This window comes from Pelodiscus sinensis, chromosome 29 (genome assembly GCF_052426305.1).
Source record: "Pelodiscus sinensis isolate ZL-2025 chromosome 29, ASM5242630v1, whole genome shotgun sequence".
Taxonomy (NCBI): domain Eukaryota; kingdom Metazoa; phylum Chordata; order Testudines; family Trionychidae; genus Pelodiscus; species Pelodiscus sinensis.
Genome location: NC_143080.1, coordinates 3,242,299 through 3,255,455, shown reverse-complemented (window position 1 = coordinate 3,255,455; position 13,157 = coordinate 3,242,299). Strand labels below are relative to the sequence as shown.

Below are 13,157 nucleotides of genomic sequence, written 5' to 3'. Positions count from 1 at the left end.
ATGGGTGGGGATCTCGTGCTTTGCCTGGGATCGTGTGATCACTTTGCCCTGGTCCGTGCCTCAGTTTCCCCGTCTGGAATTTGGGGGCTAATCAGACCATTGCGCCTCAGGAGTTGATGCTACATTGGCTGAGTCTGTCTGATGGGAGGTGCTGTCAAAACGCCAACCAGTCGGGGATGGATCCTTCCTCCCTTTGTGCAGGGGGACAGCTTGTGCAGCTGGTTCCGCTCAGCCTGAGTCGGGGGTGGGGTGGGGTGGATGGAGTTGGGCGCTCTGTGATTGGCACTTCCGTGCATGGTGTTTTGAGTGTGCTCGTGTGCGCATGTGCGTGTGTGTGTCTGTGTGCATGTGTGCGTGTGCACATATGCGTTTATGTGCATGTCTGTGCATGCATGTGCACACATGTGCGTGTGCATGTGCGTGCGCATGTGCGTGCATGTGCGTGTGTGTCTGTGTGCGTGCGCACATATGCGTTCATGTGCATGTCTGTGCATGCATGCGCACGTGTGTGCGCATATGTGCACACATGTGCGTGCATGTGTGCATGTGTGTGTGCGTGTGCATGTGCATGTGTGCGTGTGGGGACTGAGGTGGACAAATGTGCCAGTCTCCCTGCGGAGCATGGGGTGTCTGTGCACAGCTGTGTGCATGCATGACCGTTGGCGCAGGGAATCGGGGGCATTGTGTAACTGCAAGTGTGTCTGGGGGGATGGGGCTGCGCACGTGGTGAGCGGTGGTGCGCAAAGGCACAGCTGTGCGCGGGGTGCCTGGGTGTGGGAGCTGTATAAACCCTGCCCAAAGCTGATCCGGGTGCTGCTGAAGCTCGGAGAACTTTCAGCAGGAAAGTTGGAGACGGGATGCCGGAGAAGCCGAAATGGGCCTGTGGGGGGCCCTCTGGCTTACGGAGAGAGGCCAATAGGTTGAGGGAGGCTACCAAAGCCGGGTGGGAGGAGGCAACACACCTCAGTCCCGTGCATTATTGCAGTGCCTAGGGCAGGTCTGGGCAAAATACGGCCCGTGGGCTGGATCCCACCGCCAAGCCATTGGATCCAGCCTGCAGAGCCAGCCAGGAGCCCCAGGCAGGCTCCCCTGCTTCCCCCCAGCCCCATGCGCGGGAGATACACAGCTGCTGGGCCCCTTTCTGTTTCAAAACTGGAGGGGGGGGGGGGGGGAAGCTTCAGGAGCTGCCCCCGCCCCCAGCACAATCCCATTGGCCGGTTTCTGGCCAGAAACTGGCCAATGGGAGCTGCCTGTTTGAATAATAGGCAGCCAAGAAGAACCACACCCCCTCTCCTCAGCTGTTATTCACACAAGCACAGGGCAGGCAGGCTGGCTGGGAAACATTTTAAACTCTGCAAACCTTAGCTCTGCAGCCAGGCTGGTAAGTCTCCTGCTGGCTGGAGCCCACAAAATCTACTTGCCTAGCCCCCCTCCCTGCAGGCTCTGGTGTGCAAGGGGAACACGAAGAGGGTCTTATTCCTTCTCAGTCAGGAGCTTCTCACTTTGCATGCACCCCCAACTCATTTTTCTGTGGGTCAGTGACCCCTGGCCCGATAAAGGTTCCTCACCCCAGCTCTGAGAGGCGTCAGCTTTTCGGAACGGGGCACAGACAGGTAGGAGCCTGAGCCCAGACCCTTGACAATGTTTTGCCACTGAACTCCCATGGAGTTTAGACCCCAAAATATCTTTTGAAGGTTCGGGCCTCCAGGCCCAGTTCCCCCCGAGCACAGGATGTCGGCTAGAGGGACGGGGTCGCATGCTGCTTCCCTGACCTGGCTTCTATACACCCCCGCATTACGGGGCCACGAGCGCCCCTTGGTGCAGCACACACGTGCCCCTCGGTGGCAAAAATCCAAGCCGGGCCGAAGAAATCGTTCTCCTCCACACGCAAGGCTGCAGAACGCACAGCGCAGGCGGCCAGCGATGGGGCGAGAGGCAAGAGAGGGACGGGCCCGCGGACGGAGAGCAAGGCCACCCAGAACTGTTGCTGCAGACATTTTGGAAGGGACATTACACCACCCAGTCCAGGGCTTATGCCAATCTCTAGCTACTGGAGACCTACCGCAGGAGGGATCTGCCCGCTGCTTATCACTTCTTCGGAAGGGGCCGGTCAGGTGCAGGGGCCCTGGGCGTGATCCAGGCCAGCCATTCCTGCCTTCCCCCCAGCCAGTGGGCAGTGGCTAGCTCAGGGAAGAGGGGTGGAATAATGGAGCTTTGTACCTCTGGTTTGACTCCAACCCACGTGGGACAAGTTGCTGCATCCTCCGCCCAGCCTGGCCGAGAAGAGCTGAGGGGTCTCTAGCCAGAGGTTGGTGGGCAGCTGCCCACAGCCCAGTGCTGCTCCTAACGCATCCTTAGCCGCTGGAGCAGAGAGATCCTGGGTTGCAGGAACCCCGGCGGCTGCTTGGCCGCTGGGGCTTGCACGGCTGGCTCTATGCATCACTAGAGCGGCGGGGCCTTCCAGGTGTGTGCCGTGGTCCTATTGTACCTGCCAGGGACACCCAGGCTGTGGTACACAGGGACCACCCCCACCCCACCCGCTCTCCCTCCCCCCAATTTCCCCCTAGGTATCCCAGCCAACCCGCCAGCTCCCTGCCCTTCCCATGCCACAGTTGCAGAAGGGTGGTTGGGAACGTCTGGTATGAAATAGTTCTAGGCACTGAGCTGGCCGGGACAGGGCACGGTAGAATGGGTCCCTCAAGTCCGGCCACCGGAGAAATAATCATTCACTCATCCGTAGATCTGGGTGCTTTCTCCTGGGTGCGCTGCCCTGGAGGCGGCTGCACGTCACAGGGCGTGGTGGCGGGAATCGTCTTGTGTGGGGCTAAATTCGGGAATGATCCTCGGATGAAGGGCACCGTGAAAAGAACTAAGCTTTGCGACGGACTGTCGGGGACGTGTCTCGCCCGTCCCCCCCGCAGGATGTAATTGGAATTGCTCAGCTGTGTGTCATGTGCCCCGTATAGCGGAGGGCGATTCACCTTTTGCGTCGGTGTCCGGGGCTTAGGCTTTTCGAGCAGGCAGAGCTGGAGTCTAATCCGCCTGTGACCACAAACATCTAACTCCGAGAGAGTAGGTGGCTGGAAAAGTGGGGTGGCAGAACCCGCCCTGGTCCTGACAATCTAAGGCTCCAGACAGCGATGGCACAAAAGCGGAGCCTTCGCCCTCCCTCGGCTTTGATCCTTTGTCTCCATCTATGGTTTGACTTGTCCTAACATGGGCTTCTGAAGCCCCCCCACTCCGTTTGGGCCCCCCCTTCCCGCCCCTGCTCTCCGCCCTCCCCAGCCGAGAGCGCTTCTTTCATTTCCTCTCTCTCTGCTTTTCCCAGGGCAGTTACCTGATCCGTGGAGCTGCTCCAGCCCGTTCACAATAGCGAGCGCCCTCCGCACCCAGCTCACCCGGGCTCCTAGAGTTACCGGTACTTGATGCCCAGACGCCAGCTGTTCCTTCAGCCCTGCTTCCTGCTGCCCACCCCGGGAGCGGCCTACGCCTGGGCCAGCCCTCGACCTCGCGGCAGGTGAGTGAACCGCTTGCTTCTGGGGGGGAGGGGGTGCTGAACGCAGGCAGCCAAGAACAGCTGTGCGGGGGGGGGGGGCTGTGTTGCCTGGAAGGCGGAGTTGGTGGGACCTGCTGGGTGGACGGCCCCCCGGGAGGTACCTGGGGGATGGGAATGTGAAACCCGCGGGAAGGGGGAGGCGGGGGCACCGGTGTGACGGGCAGGCTGCGGGTGGGGTGATGGCGCGATGGGTGGGTGGGAAGCACCCTAAGAAAAGTGAGTTTTCCGTTGTGTGCGTGAACGGCAGCGACCCCCCGTCGGCGGCGCCAGCCGCGTGAGGACAATGGAGACGCGAGGTGGGGCGGTGGGGCGGAAGGGGGAAGCACAGCTGAGAGAGGCAGCTCCTATCTCTCCTGCCATCTATTTTCCCACACTCCCCTCCCTCTCTTCGTCTCTCAGTCCTCGGAGCTGGGCTTCCCCGCCAGCAGCCCCAAGCTGGCCCGGGGCGGGGGGAGGTGAGTCCTTGGTGTGTCCCTTTCTGCTGATCGCAAAGGTTTTCCCACCCCCCTGAGCTGCTGCCCCACGCCGTTTGAAATTGTTTTGAAAGAAAGTTGCTGCCCATCCTCGCCGGGAAACCGTGGAGACTCAAAAACGTCAAATCATCTCAATGGTATCAATTGCCTCTAAAAACTATTATTTTTTTAAATTGCCATTGGGGCTAGAGTCTTGATTTTGGGGAGGGGGAACTTAAGGGGGGCAGGACTGCATCCCAGGCATCGCAGCAAGGGGTGCTGGATCTGCACAGAGGCCCCCCGAGCGGCGTGGAAAACGGGGACCCCTCACCTGGTAACCCCTAGCCGTGTCTGTCTGCAAAGGCCCGGCACCGCGGCACCATGCCGCTTGCGCCGTCGCTGACCCGCGCCGTCCCCGTCGGGCGCATCAAGGCCGGGCGTGTGTCAGCCCCGCATTTTCATCAGCCGTCACTTCACTTAAGCATGTGTTTAATGGCTTTTGGAAAGCAGACGCGGGATCCTGTGCACAAGGTTATTGGAAGGAGACCAGCGCAGGTCCGTAACCTCCCTGCTGATGAGGATAAAGTGCTTGTTTAATACACTTTAGCTTTCAAATATTTCTTCGTAATGCGTGTTTGAAATGACGGGAGTTCAGGAGGGAATACGGAACGCGAGGAAATAGACATGCAGATTGAGCCGCGTTTCAGGCCCCCGTTTGGAGCTCATTTAGCAACGTTCTCCACCTTGCTTGGATTTGCTTCCGTTAAAGCCATAACCTCTCTGTCTTTGCTGATGGCCAAATGGGCTTGGGACTTGCAGCTGGCCTTCGGAGGGGGGTCCCGTCACACCTGGAAGGGCACCAGGAGTTGGGCTGGGTTCATCACCTCCAAGAACCCTGCATAGTGTAGGCCACCGGTGGGAAAAAACCGACCTGCGGACCGAATCCAATCTGCCACGGTTAGCCCCGGCGGGCTCCTGAAACTATATTTACCTGCACCTCCACAGGTATGGGCAGATTGCCAGGGAACAAAGCCAGGGACTTGGACTCAGGAGACCTCAGTTCCCTGGTCTTGCCCCTGGCCACTTGTGGGCAAGTTACGTCCTCTCTGTCCCTCAGTCTTCCCATCTGTAAAATGGGACTAATGGTGCTGGCATCCTTTTGTGACGTACATTGAGATCTGCTGATGGCAGGGGGAGGGGGGAAACGCGATGAGAGAGCTAGGGGGTTATTGTGGTTGTTGTCTGGGCCTGGTGATATTACAGAAGGTTCGGCGAACAATAGTCTTTTGTTTCTTGGTGACACAGGGCGACTGTAACAGTTCAGGGCATTGTTGCTGTACGAGCGTTTGGCTCTTAGGGTACCTGCATGACCCTCCTACTCGACCCCGATTAATCTCACTGGTGAAATAAGTGTATCAGAGCCAGCTTATTCCTCAGGAGGTTTTCCTGTAGCCTGACTTGCCCTGTATCTTACCCAGGTTTTGACACAATTGAAAGGCTCTGGCAGTGACCCGAGGTGCGGGCAGGAGTTAGGACTTTGGAGAGCTATGTAGGCAGGTAATTAAATGCCTGACAGCCTCACTCCCGACTCTCTTCGTATTCCCCGCCGCTTGGTTTTACGGATCCCCGGCCGTGCCTACGTGGCGCTCAGCCCTGGGAGGTGACCTGGCTTTGGAGTGGCTGAGGAGGGAGTCGTGTTTGGCCAGGCTTGTGGATTGCTCACCCTCTGTGTGTGATGCAAAGCTCCCTGGGCAAGTCGGCGGTGGGCCGGGATTGCTGTGGGTTTCCCTGGTGTGAGGGTGCGGCGGGGGTCCCCCGACTCCTGCACCCCCGTAGTGGCACGAACAGACTCCACCAGCCAGTAGAACAGAGGGAGTTTATTGCTTCTCCAGGATACAGCACAGATGCAATCTGGTTCCAGGGCAGGCCTAGGATGCCTCAGCCCCCCTTGAGATGGGGGAGACTGGGCCCCTAAATCCCAGCCCCTTGCTTAGGCTGCTTCCTCCATGATACCAGACAGAAACTGCCCCACTTCCAGCCCTGCCCCCCAGCCAGGGGCTGCCCTTTTTCCTCCCTTTGTTCCTCTCCCTGGGAGGTAACCGGTCGAACAGGTTACCTACCTGACCCATCAGCTACTCTGCTGGGCCGTGGTACAGAGAGCAGCCGGGGGGAGGGGGGGGTGTCACCCACAGCCCAAGCCTAGCAACCAGCAAGGTCCCCCCACTACATCACACCTGGGTTCCATGTGGGTCTGATGCACCCCACAGGACCCCTCTCCTTAGTGCCCCGGGGGCTGGGACTCTGCCCTTTGCTACGGGACTGCCCCAAAGGGCACCCCCCGCCCCACAGACACTGAGAGGGGCCCAATCCGACGCTGCCCCTGCCACAGCCAGGTAGCCTGGGACCCCGGCTGCCAGCTGTGTGCACCGTGCAGGGCTGCCCCACGGCCTTTCCGGCCCCTTGGAGAACCCTGGGGATTCAATGGCCGATGGCGCGACCGGCTTAGCCAGCCTCATGGACCGTTCGCAAGGGGCGTCTGCACTTGGAAGCCTTGCTCTGGGCTCCTGCCCTGAGCCGCCGCCAGCCTCCCCGAGCCGTTCATGCATCCGGTCCGGCCTGCACCGCGCCAGCCGGGGAATCGCGCCCCCGGACGCCCGTCCCGGGCCCGTTCTCTGCGGCTTGCTCCTTCTCCCAGCAGCAACTCGGGGCTGAGGCGTCTTCCCCGTCTTCCTTCCCTCGCCCCCATCTGGTTTCCCACCTCTTCCTCTGTCCGCCTCCCTCCCCCGCACCTGCAGCCCCCCAGCCCCATGGGGCCGATGCGCCGCGGCCCTGGCGGCCACGTAAGAGCCCGTCCCCTGGGCACAGGCAGCGAGACGCTGGCATGGGTGCAAAGGAGGCGAGGAGGGGGCCCCGCGGCAAGCGGGCTGCGTCCCAGTAAGACAGCAGGTGCCGCTGCTGGATGCTGCCCCCTGGGGACTTCTCTCTCCTCCCCCCGACAGCCCCGGCCCTCAGCTGGGGCATTTCTCTGTCAGGCCGCTGCACGTCAGCTCCATCAGGATCCACTTCAGTGGAGCTGGAAAAGGCTGCGCCCCCCCCCCCCCCCGAGCTTCTCCTAATGGAGCCAGAGACTCCGCTTTGCCCGTGCCCGCCGGGCACTCGCTCGCCTCCCTGAGTGGCTCCCGCCTCCCCCCACGCGGGCAGAGGCCGCCGAGCGGGGAGCCCATCCGCAGCGGGGCCTGGCACGGGGACGGGGCTCTCGGGGAAGCAGGTAAGGCTTTCTCCTCCCCCGCCTCTCCCTCGCGCCAAACGCCAGCTGGGCGGGCGCCCTGACTCGGGCAGCTCCCGGCTCAGCGGGAATTGCTCTGGGACGGTGGCGGGGGGAGGACGCCTCTCTTACCCCCGCTCAGCCCTCACCCGGAGGCCTGGCACGTGGGGGCGCAGGGCGTGCGTGTTAATTATTTAACGTGATCAGCCGGGCGTCTTTCGTTGATTTCCTTGGCCGCGAGGCAGTGCGGCGTAGTGGTTAGAGCACCGGCGTGGGGCTCAGCAGAGCTGGGTTCTTTCCTGCCTCTGGGGCGGTCGCTTCATTGGCGAGCCCGGGCACCAGTGTAGGCCCATCGGGCTCATCTCGTGAGACCGTCAGCGCTATAGGACCAGGGCTGCGTCCCCCTAGGCCTGGGCAGCCGCACTGCCCCCGGCTCAGCTGGGGGCTTGTGGGGCAATTGTCATATCCTGAATCATGGCTTCGGATAATTCCTATCGCCCCCGATTGGAGGGGAGGCGAGGGGGGGATTCCTGGTGGCTCAGCCGGCAGGGCGCGGGGGCCGGATGATGGGCAGGCCGTGTCTGAGACATGCTGGCGACTGTCAATACCGCCCGGAAAAGCAGCTTCCCACCCCCTTCTTTTGTCCGCTCGCTCCCGATTGATCTTTCGAGCTCACGCAGTGACCGGGAGAGGCGGGGCGCTGGCTGGCTGCCCCCTCGAAGGGGAACAAACCCTCTTTTCCCTGGGTGGACGGATAGGCTGGCCGAGGGGAGCTGCCCTGCAGTAGCCGCCCCAGAAATTGAAATTGGGGGGGGGGGTCGAATTTACAAGGGGGGGTGTCAGGGCGCTGGCTGTCTGCCCCCTTGAAGGGGAACAAACCCTCTTTTCCCCGGGTGGACGGATAGGCTGGCCGAGGGGAGCTGCCCTGCAGTAGCCGCCCCAGGAATTTAAATTGGGGGGGGTTCGAATTTACAAGGGGGGTGTCAGGGCGCTGGCTGGCTGCCCCCTCGAAGGGGAACAAACCCTCTTTTCCCTGGGTGGACGGGGAGGCCGGTCGAGGGGAACTGCCCTGCAGGAGCCGCTCCAGGAATTGAAATTGGGGGGGGGGTTGAATTTACAAGGTGGGGTGTCAGGGCGCTGGCTGTCTGCCCCCTCAAAAGGGAACAAACCCTCTTTTCCCTGGGTGGACGGATAGGCTGGCCGAGGGGAGCTGCCCTGCAGTAGCCGCCCCAGAAATTGAAATGGGGGGGGGTTCAAATTTACAAGGGGGGTGTCAGTGACACTGTGAAGATGGGCTGTATGACACCATAGCTCACAAAACTGGGGGAGGTTGGGGAGATTCCGGGGGGGTATACACCCCCATGGCGGGGCGTAGGGAAATCTCTACTGCCATGGGAGCAGCGGTGCCGGGCGCTCGGGTGCTGCGTGCCGTGCCCTGCCGCCCGCCCGGCATTTGGACTAGACGCCTGTCCGGGCAGGCAGCGGCGGGGCCTTTCGGCGCGAGGGGCAGGTCTCCCCCACCCCACGCAGCGATCGGTTCCCACATGAGCCTTTGTGCCCCGCCGAGCCGAGCCGGCGCGCGCACGGCCGCACGCTCCCACGCTGCCGCTCCCGCACTCCAGCCGGCGGTGGCGGATGGCTGCCTGGCTCTGAGCGCCCGGGGGAAGCGAGGAAGGAAGGAAGAAGGCAGGAGCCACGGGCGAGCATGGGAAACACACCCTCCCAAGGCATGTCACTCTCACTATGTGCACCCATTCTTAAGTAGCAGGTATTTTGTTTTTATTTGTGTGTTTGGTTTTTTTCCCCTCCTCCTTCCGAGCGCCGGCCCGGCGTGATGCTGAGGACCGGGCGCTGCGGTGAGCTGCCGGGGCTGGCGTCGGGGGCTCTGGAGCTGGAGAGAGGGAGATGGTGGGGCGGGAGGGGGGGATCCAGCCGCTGCACGCAGGACCGGGGAGGGCAGCTGGTGGGAGCGGCGGCAGAGGCGGGGGACTTGGTACCCGGGATGCTGGCTGCCGGAGGAAGGCAGCTGGAGGCGCTTGTGGCTCTGGTTGGCCGTCAGTGTTGTGTTGTTGCCAGGGTGCCTGGCTCCAGCGGGATAAAGTATCCACAGAGCCGGCTGCCCTAGAAACGCTGCTGGAGCAAGAGGATTTTGGGGGGGAGGGGACCAAGGGGTTTGCTTTTCTCTCTCTCGGCTTTTCTCTCCCAGCAACGTGGTTTCAGGGCTGGCTGAGCGCGGGTCTGGTTTTCCTTTCTTTGCCCGGCCAGGCGGTGACGCTTCGTGACATCGCAGAGACAGATGGGGTGCGGGGGGGGGGGGGGCTGGTGGGTGCATACCTTTTTCCAAAGGGGGGGCGGTGGGGGGGGGGGTGCACAGCAAGCCTTCCGGCGGCAGGTTGCCTGGGTGAGTTATTTTAAGCGTCCTTGAAGGGGGTGGGAAAATATGGCCCATCCCAAGCTAGGGGGGAGGAGGGTTTAGAAGAACTCGAACCGCTCGCCCCCGGCGTGTGCGCAGAAGGGGAGAGGGCACCTTCTCCTGGCGGGGGGCGGGGGGCAAGGAGGAGCTGAGCCGGGCCGTGCTTCCCCAAGTGGGGGTGTGTGTGTGAGGGCTTGTGTGCCCCCCCCAAGAGGGGTGGGTGGGGATGTGTGCGCCAGCCTCACCAGCAAGCTCCCAGCGGGTTGCCACCCTGGAGGGGGCCGGTTCCCGTGGGTGGGAACCCAGAGCTCCCCTCCCTGGTGCTGGGGGGGCGGGGGGTTGGGGGGGGCGAGGTGATGGATTTCAAGGGGCGACGGCGTGAGGGTTGATGCCCCTTTCTTCTCTCTTTGCCTGGGCTCCGGCTCCGGGGCTGGGTCTCCGGGCAGGCGGCCTTTTGTTCTCGGCTGCTCTCGCTGCTGCAAGTTCCACCAGGCAGAACCTCGCCCTCCAGGGACCCGCGGCTCCCTCTGCCAGCCAGCAGCCCCTCGGGGCTGGGGTGGGGAGAGGGAGGAACCAGGAGCAGGTCCTCCCCAGAGTCCCCCAAAGGCCCCTGGGGGGCCGCGTGTGTCTGAATCAGGCTGGAAGCGGTGGGCGCTGTTCACAGGCTTCCACTCCCCCACCCCCGAGTGAGACCCCTGCCCGGGCATCCCTGGGGGCAGAGCTGTCAGAATATTCCGCCTTGCTTGCCCTGGCCCCGCCGCTCCCTGCCACCGATGGCTCCTGTCACCCGGGCCCTCTCACCCGGCTGGCACTGCTCTGCCAGGTGCCTTTACCGAGCCTGCAGAACACAGGTGTATTCGTGTGCCCTTGTCGGCTGCGGCTCTCCCAGTCTGGCTGCGTGACCGTGGGGCGCCGAGCAGAGCACCCTGGAGGCAGGGGGGCAGGAGCCCAGCATCCCGGAGCAGCCCCATGGCGGGTGCCGAAGTGCCAGCGCCCGCCAGCTGCAGCCTCGGCCTCTGCTCTTTTCTCCTCCCGAACGCTCCCTGGTCTGTCCCCAAAACACCCCCAGCGCCCAGCCTGCAAGGACTGTTGGACACGCATCCACCCTTGGGTCCTGGCAAGGCCCCGCGCCCTGGGGCACGTCCACACGAGGGATGATTTCCAAATCCTTACCCCCGAGAACTCTTTCGAACTAGCGCGCCCGCACTGCGGGGGCCTCTCGAAATGAGCCCGAGGCCGGCTGCCTTTGCGTGGAAGCCCCGGGGCGTAATAACTCCGGCCCCACGGAGGAGTTATTCCGAAAGAGCGGCGGCGGCGCGTCCATACAGCCGCGATTCCGAAATAAGCGCTAGGGGGGTTATTTCGAAACCACTCCCTAGTGTAGACCAGGGCTCGGGGCCTCGCTGCGGGGCGGCCGCCTGCCAATGAGGACAGGGCTAGAGGCTGTGTAGAGGGGGATCTGCCCAGCCAAGCGTTAGAGACTCCCCAGGATTGCGAGCGGGGGGCGGGGTCATGTCTTGTCTTTGGGCCATGGATGTCCCCTTCCCGGGGCTTTTAAAAACCTGCTTTGACCCTGCCTGCAGTGGGCACCTCTGAGCCGGCGTGGCTGAGGCTGAGGGTGTCGCTGCGGCAGTGGCTTTGAGAAGCAGGAGGCCACGTGTGAGCCAGCTGATCACAGTTGAATTCCCAGCTCTGCCACCGACGGCCTGTGTGCCGTGGGAAAGTCATTTGACTGATCTGTGCCTCCCTTTTCCCATCTGTAAAATGGGGCACCACAATTGTTCCTTTTGTGCCCAGGCTGTAGTGAGCCTGGAGGCGCTGTGGAGCAGTGACTGCCTTTTGGAAGGGGTACGTGGGACTTCCGGGGGGACTGCTGCAAAGGACAGCGGTGGGCCTGCGTCCCATTGGCACTAGCAGCCGGATCTCGGGCGCCTTGCTGACCAGTCCTGCCGGTTTCCGAGGGGCGCCGGGGTCCTGGAGTCAGCAGCCTTCACTGCTCTGCGGAGGGGGGGGGGATCTCCTTTTGCTCTCTTGAGCCCTGGGTTTAACTTTTGCTCTCGTATCGCACTAGCAGAGTCAGCAGCTTTTCCTGTGGTCACTTCTCTCCCATCCCCGAGGCACGGCCCCCGGCGCGGCGGCCAGGCCAGCGTATCAGCGCCCGAGGCTCAGAGCCTTGGGGGCCGGTACCAGGCAGTGCCCGGTGCCACCGCGCGGCACAGCGACCCAGCCAGCAGGGGATGCAGACAGCTCCCCGGCCGGGCTGGACATGGGGGAGCAAAGCACCCACAAGTCAGCCAGGGTTTCATTATAGAACCGGATTCTTTGCTGCACATTGATCTGTGCTGGGCCGTGGCTGTTGTGGGGGGGGGGGGCGAGCGCGCGCCACTGCTGCTGTCTGCCCTGCCCAGCGAAACCACGTCCCACACACACACCCGGGGGGGGGGGGCTTTTCGGTTCTGCGGAGGAGGCAGGTGGCAGATGGAAATAGGCGTCCCCAGAGTGCGGATTGTGTAGCTGAGTTTCCTGTTACTTAGAGAGAGAGAGAGAGAGAGAGTGTGTGTGTGTGTGTGTGCGCGCGTGCGCGGGTCAGTGTCTGTGTGTGTATGTGCGTGTCAGTGTGTGTGTGCGCATCACTATCACTGTTTGTGTGTCAGAATGGGTGTCTGTGTGTCAGTGTCTGTGTCTGTATGTCTGTGTCTCTGTGTGTGTGTGTGTCTGTGTGTCAGTGCGTGCGTGTGCGTCACTGTCACTGTTTGTGTGTCAGTGGGTATCTGTGTCAGTGTCTGTGTGTGTCAGTGTCTATATGTGTCTGTGTGTCAGTGTCTGTATGTCTGTGTGTGGGTGTCAGTGTGTGCATGCGTCACTGTCAGTGTTTGTGTGTGTCTGTGTGTCAGTGTCTGTGGGTGTGTCAGGGTGTGTGTCAGCGTGTGCATGTTTGTATCTGTCTCAGTGTCTGGTGTGTGTGTCAGTGTGTGCGCGCGCATCACTGTCACTGTTTGTGTGTAAGAATGGGTGTCTGTGTCCGTGTCTGTATGTCTGTGTGTGTGTGTGTGTGTCAGTGTGCACGCGTGCGTCACTGTGGGTATCTGTGTCAGTGTCTATATGTGTCTGTGTCTGTATGTCTGTGTGTGTGTCGGTGTGTGTGTCAGCGTGTGCGCGTGCGTCACTCAGTGTTTGTGTGTGTGTGTCTGTGTGTCAGTGTCTGTGGGAGTGACTGGGTGTATCAGGGTGTGTGTCAGCGTGTGCATGTTTGTATCTGTGTCTGTTGTGTGCGTCAGTGCGTCACTGTCAGTGTATGTCAGTGTGAGTATCTGTCTGTGTCAGTGTGTGTGTCAGCGCGTGTGTGCGTCAGGTGGCAGCAGTGGAGAGTGGGGTGTGTCGGGGCTGGGGGGCACGTGGAAGGGGGCATGTCCGCGGAGGGCAGTGCTGCGTACGGCCAGGCAGCCGGGTGTGCGCCCAGGACCAGAGACG

The 13,157-nt window shown here is 62.1% G+C and overlaps 1 protein-coding gene across 5 annotated transcripts in view; it reads left to right on the top strand.

The window, feature by feature from the left end:
* Nucleotides 1-13,157, top strand: part of SRCIN1 (SRC kinase signaling inhibitor 1) — a 236,558-nt gene that overhangs the window by 53,240 nt on the left and 170,161 nt on the right. For 4 of the 5 annotated variants that reach the window (XM_089773935.1, XM_089773936.1, XM_089773934.1 and 1 more), the window contains one exon: nucleotides 3,329-3,517. The gene's annotated coding sequence lies outside the window, so the exon portion shown is untranslated. Of the gene's footprint in view, nucleotides 1-3,328; nucleotides 3,518-8,795; nucleotides 9,042-13,157 lie in introns of those variants that run through there. The other variant, XM_089773937.1, reaches the window with a different exon arrangement.